Here is a 13,097-nt window from a genome sequence, read left to right on the forward strand (position 1 = left end):
GCTGCGTTCGCTGACTCTGCTGCGTTCGCTGACTGCTGCGTTCGCTGACTGCTGCGTTCGCTGACTGCTGCGTTGGCTGACTGCTGCGTTGGCTGACTGCTGCGTTCGCTGACTGCTGCGTTGGCTGACTACTGCGTTCGCTGACTGCTGCGTTGGCTGACTCTGCTGCGTTCGCTGACTGCTGCGTTCGCTGACTCTACTGCGTTCGCTGACTGCTGCGTTCGCTGACTGCTGCGTTCGCTGACTCTACTGCGTTCGCTGACTGCTGCGTTCGCTGACTCTACTGCGTTCGCTGACTGCTGCGTTGGCTGACTGCTGCGTTCGCTGACTCTACTGCGTTCGCTGACTGCTGCGTTCGCTGACTCTGCTGCGTTCGCTGACTGCTGCGTTCGCTGACTGCTGCGTTCGCTGACTGCTGCGTTGGCTGACTGCTGCGTTCGCTGACTGCTGCGTTTGCTGACTGCTGCGTTCGCTGACTGCTGCGTTCGCTGACTCTACTGCGTTCGCTGACTGCTGCGTTGGCTGACTGCTGCGTTCGCTGACTGCTGCGTTCGCTGACTCTACTGCGTTTGCTGACTGCTGCGTTCGCTGACTCTGCTGCGTTCGCTGACTGCTGCGTTCGCTGACTGCTGCGTTCGCTGACTGCTGCGTTGGCTGACTGCTGCGTTCGCTGACTGCTGCGTTTGCTGACTGCTGCGTTCGCTGACTGCTGCGTTCGCTGACTCTACTGCGTTCGCTGACTGCTGCGTTGGCTGACTGCTGCGTTCGCTGACTGCTGCGTTCGCTGACTCTACTGCGTTCGCTGACTGCTGCGTTGGCTGACTGCTGCGTTGGCTGACTGCTGCGTTCGCTGACTCTACTGCGTTCGCTGACTGCTGCGTTCGCTGACTGCTGCGTTCGCTGACTGCTGCGTTCGCTGACTGCTGCGTTCGCTGACTCTACTGCGTTCGCTGACTGCTGCGTTCGCTGACTCTGCTGCGTTCGCTGACTGCTGCGTTGGCTGACTGCTGCGTTCGCTGACTGCTGCGTTCGCTGACTGCTGCGTTCGCTGACTGCTGCGTTCGCTGACTGCTGCGTTCGCTGACTCTACTGCGTTCGCTGACTGCTGCGTTGGCTGACTGTTGCGTTGGCTGACTGCTGCGTTCGCTGACTGCTGCGTTCGCTGACTGCTGCGTTCGCTGACTCTACTGCGTTCGCTGACTGCTGCGTTCGCTGACTGCTGCGTTCGCTGACTGCTGCGTTGGCTGACTGCTGCGTTCGCTGACTGCTGCGTTGGCTGACTGCTGCGTTGGCTGACTGCTGCGTTCACTGACTGCTGCGTTGGCTGACTGTTGCGTTGGCTGACTGCTGCGTTCGCTGACTGCTGCGTTCGCTGACTGCTGCGTTCGCTGACTGCTGCGTTCGCTGACTGCTGCGTTCGCTGACTGCTGCGTTGGCTGACTGCTGCGTTCGCTGACTGCTGCGTTGGCTGACTGCTGCGTTGGCTGACTGCTGCGTTGGCTGACTGCTGCGTTGGCTGACTGTTGCGTTGGCTGACTGCTGCGTTCGCTGACTGCTGCGTTCGCTGACTGCTGCGTTCGCTGACTGCTGCGTTGGCTGACTGCTGCGTTGGCTGACTGCTGCGTTCGCTGACTCTGCTGCGTTCGCTGACTGCTGCGTTGGCTGACTGCTGCGTTCGCTGACTGCTGCGTTGGCTGACTGCTGCGTTCGCTGACTCTGCTGCGTTCGCTGACTGCTGCGTTCGCTGACTGCTGCGTTCGCTGACTGCTGCGTTGGCTGACTGCTGCGTTCGCTGACTGCTGCGTTCGCTGACTGCTGCGTTCGCTGACTGCTGCGTTGGCTGACTGTTGCGTTCGCTGACTCTGCTGCGTTCGCTGACTGCTGCGTTGGCTGACTGTTGCGTTCGCTGACTGCTGCGTTCGCTGACTGCTGTGTTGGCTGACTGTTGCGTTCGCTGACTGCTGCGTTCGCTGACTCTGCTGCGTTCACTGACTCTGCTGCGTTCGCTGACTGTTGCGTTCGCTGACTGCTGCGTTCGCTGACTGCTGCGTTCGCTGACTGCTGCGTTCGCTGACTGCTGCGTTCGCTGACTCTGCTGCGTTCGCTGACTGCTGCGTTCGCTGACTGCTGCGTTCGCTGACTTTGCTGCGTTCACTGACTCTGCTGCGTTCGCTGACTGCTGCGTTCGCTGACTGCTGCGTTCGCTGACTGCTGCGTTCACTGCTCAAGTTTGTATGATTTCACTAAATGTAATTTTAAGTTGATTTCAATCTGTTTTTGTTTTGTAAAATCCCAGTTTGGATATTTGTGTCATCATCGGTTCAGTTCACACCGCAGCTTTCGGAGCAGCTTTGCCTCATATCCACATATCAGGTTGTAAAATTAATGTTTTTCTCCCAGTTTACCATCCACATCAGTAAAAAACAATGGTTCTTCTTGTCATGTAAAGCTTTAACTTTGATCCTGCAAATCTTTAATAGTTTTATCAGTGGTTGTTTGATGTCCCGTCCCAAACAGTCTTCATCTGGCATAACGGGAAAAATGTTATCCAGAGGCAGAAATCTGTTGGCATCATCATGCAGGCCAAGACATAAACCAGTGATCTGTTGCACTGAGGGACCGTCAGTTCTCAGAGTGTTGTTGAATTAGCACTTCCAGTGCCCTTCATCCTCTTTCTTATGAACAGAAATGCGTGAAAATTAGACGCCATATTGTAAGAAGACAAAGGACAAACTGCCACTGGAAGCTATATCATGGAGGAAACAGACAGTTTAATGTAACATGTTGGACGATTGATCACATTGATATGCACAACACTAAATAATCACTTAAACATAGCACATTTGAAACTTTATGCAATATAAATAAAAGTTCAGCAACTACTAGGTCTGGTGGTTGAGTAAAAAGTGCTTTTAAAGACCAGATTCTCCTTTATGCAGCAGCAGTTACAACATCCACCCATCTGTTTCTAAACCACCAGTCCAAACACACGTCGCAGGGTCTGGGATCTACCCCAGCAATCATCGAGCGAGAGGCAGGAGCACCTGGACAGGCCACCAGTCCTTCGCAGGCAGTTACAATGTTTCCTGTAAAAGTTCAACTTAAACACTAATGTAATAAAATTAAATAAAAATGGCAAATTTCAAGATTTATTCACTTAGAGAAAATAAGTAGTGGATTTCAGAGCTGTGTGACGGTTCATCAACACTTCCAGTAAGCAGGTATGTCCGTTTCAGACGTCACTGCCCTTAAGTTGCCCTGGTTGTTCGCTGAAACGTCCACCAGAGGGCAGCGCAGTGTTGACCTCTGAGTTTCAGACAAGAACAAACATGGAGAAGATGGAGGAGATAGTGATGATTTTTATTCTTAGAAAGAGGCATAAAAAGGTAGGAGGTTTTATATGTGGACATTAAAGACATCACAACTTCTTGGTTCCTTTGGCTGATCGCAGTTATACTGCTCAACACTGCCCCTCGTGGTTCCTGGTGGTGCAACATCAGGCAGCGCATCTGCAAGAGCCTTGAAAACCGACTCAATTCCGTACAAAAAGGAGGCAGAAGACGGTGAAATGCTCTGTATTCGCTTTTTAAAACAGAAACATTTCTGTGGTGTTGGAAAAAAAATCTCCCAATGAACGCCAGACATTCAGATCAGCAAGAAGGTACAAAAGTTTTACTTGCTGCAAGGAATTCACAGAAACCATCAGACCAAGTGACCTCAACCAGTGGACAAGGTGAACCAGCAATACAGTTAGGATTACACCCCTATATGCTTCATTCTCTGACCCCATGTGGGAACATCGTCCTCCCAGGTCTTTGTGTGAGACCCCAGAGTGGAGTTGACGACGACAGTCTCTTGCAGGAGGTTATTATGTCCTTTGCAGTTGTTCTCATTCCAGAGACATTTTGAGGCTGGAGAACTTTTACAACCAGTATTCTGTTCAAGCCATTCTAACCATCTGAATGGTTAGAATGGCTTGAAGAGAGGCTACAATATCATTACAACATTTTCCATTCTGTAGTTATGAAAACTAATTAAATTCATCGTGAAATGAGTTTCCAGCGAGCCACATGAGTGAAGCGGAGTTTGGTCAAAGCTGCAAGGGGAACAAACCTCAACACAACACCGTTTCATTCAATCATGGCTCATTTCAAATTATCTTAATGGCGGAGACCCGGGATGATGACGCTGATCATCTCCTTCATCCTGAGGGCTGATTGTGTATGTAGAGCTTGTGAGAAACATGTTAAAACTGTGTTATTGCTCATTAAAATAATGGCTATCTTTATTTAACTTGTAAAAATTTCTATGAACTGATGAAGTTACTTTATGATCTGTCAGGAGATCCTGTACAACCCTTGTTTTGGGGGTTTTTTTCTGGTCCCACAGGAGCTGTGGCCAGTTGTGATTGATACTACTGTTTTGTCTGCTAAACAATGATTTCTTGAACGTACGATCAGAATGAACCAACACAAACACAAAATACATATTTGTCAGTAAAATTCCTAACGTTAGCTAAAACGGGTTTATCCCGCCAATGTGAGAAAACAAACTGCAATTTGTTCTCATCTACAATTTGTCTGAAATGAAATTCACCTGATTTCAGGTTGTTTTTTACTGTTTCACTTCCAGTCTCAGTTCTCTTTAACATGATGATGCCAACGGCAGCAAAGGACGTCTGCATTTTTTCAAGCTAAGGCTTCAGTATGCAGGATTATGGGTTAGGGTTAGTTCCAGCAAGCTGAACATATCGATAAAATGTTTCGTCTGAACTACGACTGATGGAGGAAGACGTCCTGCTATGTCTTAACTTGTGAGGAGAAGGAAACAGAATTCGAAGATAAAAACATAGTTAGAAGTGGTATATTCTATTTTATATGTATATAACTGGTGGACGTCCTAAACGTTCCTCACCTGGACTTGAAAGATGTCAAACTCGGCTGATTTTTGTCAGATAAAACTACATTTCCATTTATTTGGAGAAAGGTTTGTTTTCAGGTTCTACACCATCTAGTGGTCACACAGAGAACTGCACCTAAACAAACAAAGACATTCACCTAAATATAAAGAAGATCAGAGGTGGATGACTGTGATGGACTGGCAACCTGTCCAGGAGTTCCTGCTTCTCACCCAATGATTGCTGGGATAGACTCCATGTTCCCCCCGAATCTGAATAGGACTAAGAGGTTAAGGAAATGGATGGATGGATGGATGGACGGACGGACGGACCGACGGATGGATGGATGGACAGATGATTGAATGGATGGATGGATGGATGGATGGATGGATGATTGAATGGATAGATAGATGGATGGTCTTTTTGGAGCACTAAATCACCAAATAGTCCATAAAGCAAGAGAGCTTGAAGACAACGTGAACAAAAGCTTTTTTCTACCAGCCTCCACAGAAACTTCCCTCCTAAACAACATATCTTACCTACATAGCTAGTTAGCTAGTTATATAGCTATCTAGTTTCAGTACTGTCAGTAGTGGTGTCATCTTGTGGCCAATAAAGGCACTGCAAACAGTTCTACAGTGTGAGCTGAACATTGGAAAAACTGAATGTTAATTGCTGATTTTGGTTTTAATCTATCTGTGTTTTCTGAGGAACTGGAAGGCAATCAGACCCCCCCCCCCTCCCCCCGTGCCTTACCGTGTTTAACCCTTCACCTCTGCTCTGACCGGGGCGAGCTTCATGTGCCGGTGTACAGTTTTTACTCTGTATTTTCTACAGTTTGTTTTTGTGAGGGTGAATGTGTGCATGCAGAGCGGTTTGTTGCAGCATGTTAGATTTAATTTGTGTCACAGCGACAAGACGAGTGCTAACCCCACAGTTTAGCCTTGAAACGATTGTTTGGTGTCTTTTGTGAGTAACAAGCAGCAGGAAGGATGGGAATATGCTCCATGTACAATTAAATGCTGCTTTATCACATTTATTTAACAGATTTTGAAGATGTGGAAAATTATTTGTGTCGCAGGTTGAATAAAGTGAAAAAGTGTTGCTAAAGTTTCTTGTCTGTTTGCATCCTCACCTGGAATCTAAAATATGAACATTTTCTTCAGGGGGTAAAAGAATTATCTGGTTACTGACATTTTTTTGGGTTTATCGCACGCAAGTCTTCATGCTGGTCTCTGACTCATCTCACAGGGGCTGCAGGAACATCAAACACATCCAGTTATTATCATTATCAACAAAAGCAGAACCAAACTTTACTATTCCAGCCATATTACACGGAGTATTTTCCTTCTTATGAGTTCCTTTGAGCGCACTGGTTCAGACCACAACCCAGTCTTACATCTCCACACATGGCTGCATGTATGACCACATACATGGACCATGTAACAACACCTGTTTGCTGTGAAGGCAGACCCTGAGGAGGGCTTTGCAGAAGCTGCAGCTGGCTGAATCTGGACGTTCTCCTTAGATGCTCAGCTTTGGTTTCAGACACAAACACTTCAGCTTTCTCTTTATTTAGCTGAAAAACTTCTGGAACATTCCAGCATTGATTTGACGGAGACAAACTGAAGCTTAGCGTGGGACCAGAGACAAGAGTGACACAGAACGGAGCGTCGTCAGCATAACGGAACACATCAGTGGCGTAAAGAGCACATTTTCAGTTGGATGGGTGATCAATGGTACTTGCTAACTGGAACATCCAGCAGAAATAAGCTGGAAAACAACTTTTAGCTTTTCCTCGTGTCAAAAGCAAATGTCTGTTGGCAGATCTGAAAGATTACGAAAGACTTTGACAGGCTGGACCTATGCAGAGTAAATACACCAATGGTCACCAGCTGCTTTAATCTGCTGATGGAATCACGGATCTACTTTTAACCCAAACCGCACCGCCCTCCTGATGTTTCCGCCCACCTTTCACACACCGGTCGGCCACATATAGAACTTTTCTTCTCTTGTACATATGTTGTCATTTCTCTGCCATTAATTCAGAAAACACACATTTACATTTGACGTATTTAATGGTTTACTGTACATCACACTTAATTCAATGTGTAAGTGTTTTACACATTGAAGGGTTACATGAGCCTCAACTCCCATGGGCTCACCATCTGTGGGAGGAGCCGTAGGGATCGGGTGCAATGTGTGCTGGGCGGCAGCAAGGGGCGGGGACCCTGGCAGTTCGATCCCCGGCTGCAGAAGCTGGCTCTAGGGACGTGGAACGTCACCTCTCTGGTGGGGAAGGAGCCTGAGCTTGTGCGTGAGGTTGAGCGGTTCCGGCTAGATATAGTTGGACTCACCTCGACGCATGGCTTGGGCTCTGGAACCAGAACCCTCGAGAGGGGTTGGACCTTCTTCCACTCTGGAGTTGCTCATGGTGAGAGGCATCGAGCAGGTGTGGGCATTCTCATCAGCCCCCAGCTTGGTGCCTGCACGTTGGGGTTTACCCCGGTGGATGAAAGGGTAGATTCCCTCCGCCTCCGGGTGGGGGACGGGTCCTGACTGTTGTCTGTGCTTATGCACCGAACAGCAGTTCAGAGTACCCACCCTTTCTGGAGTCCTTGGAGGGAGTGCTGGAGGGTGCTCCTTCTGGGGACTCCATTGCTCTGCTGGGGGACTTCAATGCTCATGTGGGCAATGACAGTGAGACCTGGAGGGGAGTGAGTCAAAAAGCTCCTTGGCGGCAAGGCCCCGGGGGTGGATGAGATCCGCCCGGAGTTCCTTAAGGCTCTGGATGCTGTGGGGCTGTCCTGGCTGACAGTCGAATCTCGGATTGATGAGGAGCAGTGTGGTTTTCGTCCTGGTCGCGGAACAGTGGACCAGCTCTATACCCTCTCTGGGGTCCTGGAGGGGGCATGGGAGTTTGCCCAACCAGTCTACATGTGCTTTGTGGACCTGGATAAGGTGTTCGACCGTGTCCCCCGGGGGCTCCTGTGGGGGGGTACTCAGGGAGTATGGGGTACTGGACCCCCTTGTACAAGCTGTCCGGTCCCTGTAGGACAGGTGTCAGAGCTTGGTTCGCATTGCCGGCAGTAAGTCGGATTAGTTTCCGGTGAGGGTTGGACTCCACCAAGGCTGCCCTTTATCACCGATTCTGTTCATAACTTATATGGACAGAATTTCTAGGTGCAGCCGAGGTGTTGAAGGGATCCGACTTGGTGGTCTCAAGATTGGGTCCCTGCTTTTTGCGGATGACGTGGTCCTGTTGGCTTCATCTGGTCGTGATCTCCAGCTCTCGCTTGAGCGATTCGCGGCCGAGTGTGAAGCGGCTGGGATGAGAATCAGCACCTCCAAATCTGAGACCATGGTCCTCAGCCGGAATAGGGTGGATTGCCCTCTCCGGGTCGGGAGTCAGGTCCTGCCTCAAGTGGAGGAGTTTAAATATCTCGGGGTCTTGTTCACGAGTGAGGGAAGGATGGAGCGCGAGATCGACAGACGGATCGGTGCGGCGTCTGCAGTAATGTGGACTCTGTGCTGGTCTGTCGTGGTGAAGAAGGAGCTGAGCCAGAAGGTGAAGCTCTCGATTTACCAGTCGATCTACGTTCCTACCCTCACCTATGGTCATGAGCTGTGGGTCGTGACCGAAAGAAGGAGATCTCGTATACAGGCGGCTGAAATGGGTTTCCTCCGCAGCGTGGGCTCTCCCTTAGAGATAGGGTGAGGAGCTCGGTCATCCGGGAGGAGATCAGAGTAGAGCCGCTGCTCCTCCGCATCGAGAGGAACCAGTTGAGGTGGCTCGGGCATCTGGTCAGGATGCCTCCTGGACCTCCCTGGTGAGGTGTTCCAGGCACGTCCCTCTGGGAGGAGAGCCCGGGGAAGACCCAGGACACACTGGAGGGATTATACACCGGATAAGTGGCAGAAGATGGATGGATGGAGATGGATAAAAGTGTTTTACAGACACTTTTTACAGTGTTTTAATAATAATAATAATAATAATAATAATAATAATAGCATATATATATATATATATATATATATATATATATATATATATATATATATATATATATATATATTTATATATATATATATAGTATATATATATATATATATATATATATATATATATATATATATATATATATATATATATATATATTTATTATTATTATTATTATTATTATTATTATCATTATCATTATTATTGTAATTGCATTTCAAGTATTTTTTTCCCCTGATTTCTTATGGGGGTTTTTTTTTTTAAATCTCATTAGTATAATTTTAAATCATTGTGTTTATTTACACCTACTCTGTAAAATCACCATTCTGTTCCATACAATGCTTGTTGTGATGACTGAGAAGACTTACGTATAACATTTATGTGTTTAAGGCTTCATTCAGAATAAAATCATTTGGAGTTTGACGATTAAACAGAAGCAGTAAATTAACTTTTTGCCTTTTCAGCAACCTGAAACGGAAATGTTTGGGACTGTAAAATTAAACAAGTTTGTTTGTTTTGTTTTTTTTACTGTTTAACAACACATTTTGACTCTTGTAAAGTTCCTCTTCTAATTCTGAGACAGATTTTTCTATCATTTGTCATCAGTTTTCTGGAAATCTGATCCAGATGTTGCAACATGAGCTGAAGCCAGCATGTTGCCTCACCATCCCTGCTCGTCGATCAACGGTGATGCAGCACACCGCCGCTAGAGGGCGTCGCGCTGCATCGCAGAGTTCTCACTCCGTCTACTTTTCTAAAGATTAAAAACGTTTCAAATACGGAAAGTGTTTGTTGCTGTGTTTAAAACAGAATAGTTTTATTTTTACTAAATTAATATAAAAAATAAAAAAAACCAATGCTCAGCTTATGTGTTGGCACTGAACGTGGTTGGTGTGTGATAGACAAAAACAGAAATTCAAGCAAATCATTTCGCAATGAAAACGGAAACGTTTAAAGTACACTATTTGAAAAAAAAAAAAAACACATATAAAATTATTTTAAATGTTAACTTGAAAAAAGACAAATGAAACAAATAAGGTCATACATTGATTATTCATCATTGAAACGGCAGTTTGACAAAATAGACTCCACATGTTTGGAAAACATTCTGGACGACAAATGTCCCACCAGAAGTCATTAGTTATTTCTAATTAAACTGCTTTTATCTTATCAAAAATACATTTTTACAAAACATTGAACTATTTTCTACATAAAGTTGTGTTTTGTTTTTTTTAATTATCCTAAAAAGGTTTAATTTTAGCTTTAGCATGAACATCACGTTTTTTGTTTTTTTTTGTTTTTTTTTTTTTTATAAATTAGACAAGTTTTCTAAATGTTGAAGGTCAACATTTTCTTTTAAATAATAAAGCAGAGGTGTAAAAAAGTCAAGTTTTTCCTATAAATGATCCATAACTTCCGGGAAATAGTCATGTAAATAAACTGTGAGGAGAACCACGAGCCCCGGAAGTCCGGTCATCAGTTTTAAGAGCAGAGTGAGGCATCGCGCGGTTCATAGCGGATCTTGGTTTTTGCTCTCCCCTGTCGTCCAGCCGCGGACCGGTCTCCGACCTGGGCGAAGGACGCTGGAAATACCCCGCTGGGAAACACGCCTTGCTTGTCGGGTCTGCTGTTTGGAGTTTACCTGAGCAGCGGAACTCACCTGGAGGCCCGGTAAACGCAGGAGAGTCGCATTCAAGGAGAAAAGAAAAGGTGAGTTAGAGTCGACGTAACGCAGCCAGAAGTTTATTCCCAGCCCGACTCCCCGCCTCCGTCTATCTGCTGGAGCACCAGGAGCCCGACTCCCATCTCTGTCTATCTGCTGGAGCCCCCGGGTTTCAAATGTTTACATTTCTTACAGGTTTATCTATTATTATTATTATTATTATTATTATTATTATTATTATTATTATTTGTGAAATAGTCTTTGATATACTAATTAAATATCCCAGTAAAACCGTCTGCATGACTTCTATAATGTTCAGTGAAATGGGAACAAAGTGGAGTCCGGAGAACAGATTTAGTTGCGCCAGGCTATAGACGCATCCCTCCCGGGCTGCTGTCCGGGGAAAAGTTTGTTCCAGTCCCGCCGCTGGATGGTTTCTGCTGAAATCCCAGACTGGGCCTGTTAACACGGCCCCTGGTCCCGGGTAAGTGAATTAATGGCGCACCAGGACGATCTGTGCCGCAGTTTGTCTGTTTCTGTGCCGCAGTTTAGCGCCTGTTAGCCGCATTCCTCTCCCTGCTGGCTGCCGCCTGGCTGGCTGGCTCGGCTCGGCTCGTCTGTAATTACTGCTAAATTTCACCACCTAACTCCGGAGAGGGCAGAAAAACTCACAGATTGCCTTTCCTAACAAGGAACAGTCCATTTTAGTCCATTAAACAACTTTCCAGAGTGAATTTAGAGTTATAAGAGGCTAACTTGGAGGTTAGCATTGCGGCTAACTTAGCGGAAACGTTTCAGGTTAATCTCGCATCTGTTGTGTTGAATGGACGTGTTGTTGGTCGTTTCCAGCCTGGTTGTGTGTTTTGTACACAGAGGGACCTCCAGCATGTGTTGTCAGAGGATTTGCTCCGTGATTAGATCAGACTGGACCTGTTTGTTTGTTTACCCTAGACCTGGAGAGGAGAGAAAACTACCATCCAGCTGCTTCATGTTGGGAATGGAAACTCTGGGAATGTTGTTCCAGTTTCACCAGGCTTGGTATGCCAGAGCAAATGGCTCGGGTTGGTCTGGCTGGAAGTGGTCTACGCCAGGTTTGTCCTGGTCTGGCTGGAAGTGGTCTACACCAGGTTTGTCCCGGTCTGAGAGGATCTGGTCTGGCTGGAAGTGGTCTACACCAGGTTTGTCCCAGTCTGAGAGGATCTGGTCTGGCTGGAAGTGGTCTACACCAGGTTTGTCCCGGTCTGAGAGGATCTGGTCTGGCTGGAAGTGGTCTACACCAGGTTTGTCCCGGTCTGAGAGAATCTGGTCTGGCTGGAAGTGGTCTACACCAGGTTTGTCCCGGTCTGAGAGGATCTAGTCTGGCTGGAAGTGGTCTACACCAGGTTTGTCCCGGTCTGAGAGGATCTGGTCTGGCTGGAAGTGGTCTACACCAGGTTTGTCCCGGTCTGAGAGGATCTAGTCTGGCTGGAAGTGGTCTACACCAGGTTTGTCCCGGTCTGAGAGGATCTGGTCTGGCTTGAAGTGGTCTACACCAGGTTTGTCCCGGTCTGAGAGGATCTAGTCTGGCTGGAAGTGGTCTACACCAGGTTTGTCCCGGTCTGAGAGGATCTGGTCTGGCTGGAAGTGGTCTACACCAGGTTTGTCCCGGTCTGAGAGGATCTAGTCTGGCTGGAAGTGGTCTACACCAGGTTTGTCCCGGTCTGAGAGGATCTAGTCTGGCTGGAAGTGGTCTACACCAGGTTTGTCCCGGTCTGAGAGGATCTGGTCTGGCTTGAAGTGGTCTACACCAGGTTTGTCCCGGTCTGAGAGGATCTGGTCTGGCTGGAAGTGGTCTACGCCAGGTTTGTCCCGGTCTGAGAGGATCTGGTCTGGCTGGAAGTGGTCTACACCAGGTTTGTCCCGGTCTGAGAGGATCTGGTCTGGCTGGAAGTGGTCTACACCAGGTTTGTCCCGGTCTGAGAGGATCTAGTCTGGCTGGAAGTGGTCTACACCAGGTTTGTCCCGGTCTGAGAGGATCTGGTCTGGCTGGAAGTGGTCTACACCAGGTTTGTCCCGGTCTGAGAGGATCTGGTCTGGCTGGAAGTGGTCTACACCAGGTTTGTCCCGGTCTGAGAGGATCTAGTCTGGCTGGAAGTGGTCTACACCAGGTTTGTCCCGGTCTGAGAGGATCTGGTCTGGCTGGAAGTGGTCTACACCAGGTTTGTCCCGGTCTGAGAGGATCTAGTCTGGCTGGAAGTGGTCTACACCAGGTTTGTCCCGGTCTGAGAGGATCTAGTCTGGCTGGAAGTGGTCTACACCAGGTTTGTCCCGGTCTGAGAGGATCTGGTCTGGCTGGAAGTGGTCTACACCAGGTTTGTCCCGGTCTGAGAGGATCTAGTCTGGCTGGAAGTGGTCTACGCCAGGTTTGTCCCGGTTTGAGAGGATCTGGTCTGGCTGGAAGTGGTCTACACCAGGTTTGTCCCGGTCTGAGAGGATCTGGTCTGGCTGGAAGTGGTCTACACCAGGTTTGTCCCGGTCTGAGAGGATCTAGTCTGGCT

The 13,097-nt window shown here is 47.7% G+C and overlaps 1 protein-coding gene across 2 annotated transcripts in view; it reads left to right on the forward strand.

Annotated features, from left to right (window-relative positions):
- The first annotated feature begins 10,427 nt into the window (after positions 1–10,427).
- Positions 10,428–13,097, forward strand: part of LOC306762187 (bone morphogenetic protein receptor type-1A-like) — a 76,425-nt gene continuing 73,755 nt past the window's right edge. For both annotated transcript variants that reach the window (XM_079248605.1, XM_079248607.1), the window contains exon 1: positions 10,428–10,607. The gene's annotated coding sequence lies outside the window, so the exon portion shown is untranslated. The remainder of the gene's footprint in view (positions 10,608–13,097) is intronic.

Source organism: Telmatherina bonti (assembly GCF_933228915.1).
Source record: "Telmatherina bonti genome assembly, chromosome: 11".
Classification (NCBI taxonomy): Eukaryota; Metazoa; Chordata; class Actinopteri; order Atheriniformes; family Telmatherinidae; genus Telmatherina; species Telmatherina bonti.